General features: G+C 39.0%; 1 non-coding gene across 1 annotated transcript; it reads right to left on the reverse strand.

The window, feature by feature from the left end:
- Positions 1 to 3,342: 3,342 nt before the first annotated feature.
- LOC127691764 (small nucleolar RNA SNORA17) lies at positions 3,343 to 3,478 on the reverse strand. The gene has a single exon (XR_007979356.1). It is a non-coding gene; the product is annotated as a small nucleolar RNA SNORA17 (small nucleolar RNA).
- Between the last annotated feature and the right edge of the window lie 1,766 nt (positions 3,479 to 5,244).

Below are 5,244 nucleotides of genomic sequence, written 5' to 3' on the forward strand. Positions count from 1 at the left end.
CTAATGGTTACTCTTTCGGTAACAAATGACTTCCCAGCACCCTTGCCATTTCAAGATAAAGAGAGAAACACAGTTCTGAAAGCCATTCTGTGCTAGAGGACTAAGGGGGCATTGTGAGCTTCAAGAAAAGGTTCACTGGGGGCAGGAGGTTCTGCACTGAACTGCAGAGAAAGCACAGGGGAAATACTCTAAGTTAAGTCTGCAATGTCCAGATCCCTGAAATCTCATGTAATTTATTTGCACAGAAGGAATATTTCCTTCTGTACTGCTATTGTTGCCTTATCTTGGAATACATTGTGCACCATGATTGATTATAGCTCCTGCCGTGGCATTCAGTTAGCTGCAAATGCTAAGGTTTCTGAAAAGAAAAATGATAATCTGTTTTCTTGGTTTAGAAAACATCTATATCTCACATGTATATACCAATCCTAATAAATAACATAAAAATGATGATACTCCAAAATCTTGTTTCTTTAATACAAAGAAGAATTAATAATGTTCTTTTCAATGAGCTAGTTGTACAGGATGTTTGCAGATACTTTAAGATGCTTCCTCAACACGATACTTCTATATTCTTCCAATTATTATGAGATATTACAGTCTTAATTATGTACCTGAGAGGTTTTGAATGGGAGTAAATGCCAGGAAATGTCAAGGATGGTCATTGATTATTTGAGTGTCAAACACTGGAACAATAATGAAAATTTTGTGTCTCTTTGTCTGATAATTTTTGACTGAGAAGATAACAGTCTTCTCACAGATAATTTTGCTTCCTATAAAAAGCATTTTAAAATTTCATAGTGATTCTCAAATCAAAGAAAAATGCATATTAATTTTAGTATAGATATGTTATTTATCCTGATACAAAAAATAAAACCATTTGATTATTATATGACTGATGTTAAAGACATATAATTTCAAATATCGTTGGCTATAACTATAAGAGTATCAGATGAGCTAGCAAACATCCCCTATTCTCAGATAAGTGCATCCACTTAAGGGAAATTGGTCATTAAAATCATGATTCGTTGTTAAGCTTGATTCGAGTCATGGCTGTGTTAGTTTGATTAGAACACAAGGGCATGTCACCAGGACACTGCATGCTTTAACAGTGTGGGTTTGTAATTGAAGGTCATTCAAGAGAGAGAATATCGAAGCAAGGTCGTGGTGTTCCCTGCATATAAAAAGGAGGGCTACCAACTATAAATGGAAGACAGCTTAATGGAAAATCACAGAACACAACAGAACATTTTCCTACTTGTTCTGTTCCAAAGCAGGAGTTTCTTCTTCCCACTTCTCTTCTGAGATCTCCGCTGCTACTACATAAAGGTATAAAATCTTCGTTTTGAATATGTTATACATATTCCTGTCTCTTGTCCCTCTCTTATGGTTGTATTTACTTGTAGGATATGGCTATGTTATTTATCTAAAGCACATTTGCTGAAAATTCTGATAATGTAAGTCTACCACCCACACTCAACATTTGCTTGCTGCAGAGATGTGGACAAGTTCTTTGATTTTTCTACACTTCGTAATATAACCTCCTCATTTGAAGACCTGAGATAATACCCACTGTATTAAGCTAACAGTTACAAGGTGTTCATAAGTTATTGAGCATATGCTGTTGTTTGTTTTGTTTTAACCTTTACATATTGTTTTTTGTGTGAATTTTGCATCAGATATCCCAATCCTGCCCATCACCCTTCACCCTTGCAACATTTCTCACAACAGAGAAAAAAAAGCTCTCATAGAAGTTATAGTGTGTCACAGTGTGTCTCACGGTGTATCATTTTGTCCTTATTTCTTTGCTTGCAAGTGTTTAATGCAATGGCTCATTGTTCTAGTATGACTGAATAGCCACTGATCTCTGCTACTCAATGCTGGAGTCTTACTAGGACTTAGTCAGATATTCTGTTGTTGCCCAATGGCATGGAAATCATGTAGTTTTGACTCTGTAGAACTGGCTCTTTCATCAATGGGTTAGAAATTGAAATGAGCCAACTCAAAGCTCTGTACCTCTAGGCCTGAGAGGTATCTAAGCTGGCCTCCTGCTCCAAGTTTTTGGGGACAGAACACCAGCAATCCAGCTACCTGAGCCAGATCTACCCTACTGTCTACTACGGTCTACATTAGGTGTGGGGCCAGCTCTCCCAGGTGTTTCAGCCAGTGAGGAACATGACCAGTTCTCTCACTCCCATGGCTCTGGGGCCAGCGCACCTGCCTGCCATAGATGTCAAGAGACCAGGGATTTAGGAGGACAGCTCTCCTTCATCCTCACCACCACCCAGCAGACACCCAGCAGATGAAAAAGCTCAGCCAGCTCTCCCACACTCATGACCTCAGGCTGACTCACTGGAAAACTCCATATCCCAGGACAGTGTGCTGCCCATAGGAGTCCTGCAGCAGGTGGAGAATAAGCCATTCTGTTGATCTCTAGGCCAAGTCTCCTGCCTGCCTTAGGTGGGGGGGGGGGAAGTCACCCCTCCCGCCCATACAGCATAAATGTGGCAAAGCCAGCGCTCCCACATTCATGCACTTGGGGCTGGTTAGCCTGTGCCCTGCCACCATGGTCAGTTTTACTGCACTATAAGGGCTGCTTTCCTAAGTGCTGAAGCTAGTGAGGGTCAGGGACAGTTCTGCTCTTATGACCCTAGAGCTAGGTCTCCTACCTGCCACAGGTAGTGAGGAACAAAGTGGGAGGAGCGTATCTCTTCCTTGTCTATGCCACCATATGGGAGACAAACGGTAGGGCCAGGTCTACCATCCTTATATCCTGGGTCCAGCTCACCCACAACTCCCTCAATGTTCATGGCCGCTCTCCTGAGGACTGTAGCTGGCGTGGGGTTGAACTGTACTGAGTTCTATAAATAAGAAGGGGCATCCGGCTATTCCTCACTGCCCTCGAGTCTCCAGTTCTGCTTCTCTGCATTATGCCCTCATTCTTCTGTTTCTCTTTCTCTCCCATTTCTCCAGCACTTGCTTGTGCCTATTAATGGCTGCCTGGTCTCTGAATGTCTAGGGTCATCTCAGCAGTGGTCTCGGGAGTTTTATGCTTATGCATTATGGCACCAGGCAGGCGTCATCTTGGGCATTGTTTGCCCCTGCTGTGGTACCTGACTGGTGATGGTCGCAGGTGCCTGTCCATGTGCCAATCTGGTCCTCACCCTTTGCCTGGCTTGCCTAGATGGCCCCATGAGAGGGTTGTTTGTCTCACCTTACTCCTTCCTGGAACCCTGCCCCAGGTGGCTTCTTCTAGCTCCATCCTACTTCCGGTTTTGGAAGCCATCATCCGGACCTACCTGGCACGGACTGGTGCTCAGCTCAGGATAGCTTTTATCGGGGAAGTTTAGGCTACTCATCATTCATTCAGATGTTCAAATGTCAGAACCCTGAGTGTAAACATAGCCTGTCTCCACTCTGCCACCTACTGACATGCATGTGCCACAGCAGTCACACTTGCCACCCTTTCAAGAGCAGGTTATACATCATTTCTTATTCTGGACAATTTTATCATGATAATTCATCCACCATACTAATTTTGTGATAAATGCGGCATAGGATACTGACACGCAGAAGTTTGGGAAGGAGGAATCTTGGAAATTAACTGAAAATGCACTTTCTTTTGAAAAAGAAATTGAAATCAGTAGATGGACAGACAGCCAGGCACACATGGATAGCACTAATTAGTCAGCAGTTACTACTATTACTACTACTACTATTACTACTACAAGTAGTAGTAATAGTAGTAGTAGTAGTAGTAATAATAATATTAATAATAAATAGAGGACAGCAATGGTTATCAGGTGGGATGGGCACCTACAGAGTAGGTTATAGGGAGGGGGTGATGGTAAACTATGATCAAAAATGTTGTTTAGATGTATGGTAATGGCAAAGAATAGATAGTACTTTTAAAACCTTAACCTACTTCAGAGGATTTTTGTAACATTTTGAAGAATACACACCTCAGTTTTAGTTATATTAGGTTGAACAATATGGTAGAAAGTCAACACCTAGTACAAGCTGTGGTGATAATACTTCACCTATTTAATGTACAGATGAAATATACTTTACTTGCTTGTTTTTGTAACATTAACTTCGGAGTTTTTGACATCACCACACATAGAATTTCTCCTCATTTTACTGATACTGGCTCTATGTAATTTGTATTTGTTTTTTTTCTTCAATTATTTTTCTTCAGGATGGTGTCTTGTATGTTTAGTTGATATTATTAATTTATTATCATTTCTAATCACTAGTTCACTTGTATTTTATATTATGCATACTCATCATACATAACCTAACATTCCTTTTCAAGGTTAAATCAGTTTGTACATTGCTATTGAATTCTGTGGTATTATTGGTCTTTCTTTAAAGCACAGTTTCAGAATCTTTATTTGATTTTTAAAATGCATGCAGTGGATATCTTTTAGAACTCTCAAGTAATTATAATCTTGAAACTTTTTATTAGATTTGTTTTTCATTTCTTCAAGATATTTGGCTCTTATTCCTTTTTTCTGAGTATATCAAATCAGAGATTATATGATATTTCTCTTTTTCTTCCCCAAGAAGTAATGCTTTGAGTTTCAACACATTTAAAATAAACTTTCTTGTGACCTACATGAATTCTTAATTTAGAAGCTGAAATGCATTCTAACCTAGCACACAGGATTCTAATTACCCATTTAAGTCCATCTAAAGAATGGATAATAAAAATTGAGGGTAATTTCAATTTTGAACTGTTAATACAGAGATTTTATACTCTATTAAAAGTAAAATGGAGTTGCCAGGGGCAAGCCTGGTAAAGATATTTTGTGGCTGCTCAAATCTCAACAACTTATATAAACACTGAGGTCTCTGTGAAAAATCAGTCATTGAATATAGCTTTGGGACTTAAGAGGAGAATATATTTTATACTGCATAGGAAGCATACATTTTTACAGAAGGAGTATCGTAGGTGATACTTAGCTTCATAAATTTATTTAGAGTCAAAAATTAGAGACACATTTTGCTACTTTAAACTTTGGGTTATTAGTATTTATTTACACATTACCTTAGATGCTTGTTGTAAACTCAAGGCAGTCTGTGCCTCTGTAAAACATGATAGAAATACATCATAAGGTTACATGTCTATGCATATGTATGCAATGCTAGAAATCTAGTCAACAATATTAATTTTTATTTAGAGTTGGATATTTACTTATTGTATGTATTGACAATAGGTTGTACTATGTGTGCAACGTCTAA

Source organism: Apodemus sylvaticus, chromosome 8, assembly GCF_947179515.1.
Source record: "Apodemus sylvaticus chromosome 8, mApoSyl1.1, whole genome shotgun sequence".
Classification (NCBI taxonomy): domain Eukaryota; kingdom Metazoa; phylum Chordata; class Mammalia; order Rodentia; family Muridae; genus Apodemus; species Apodemus sylvaticus.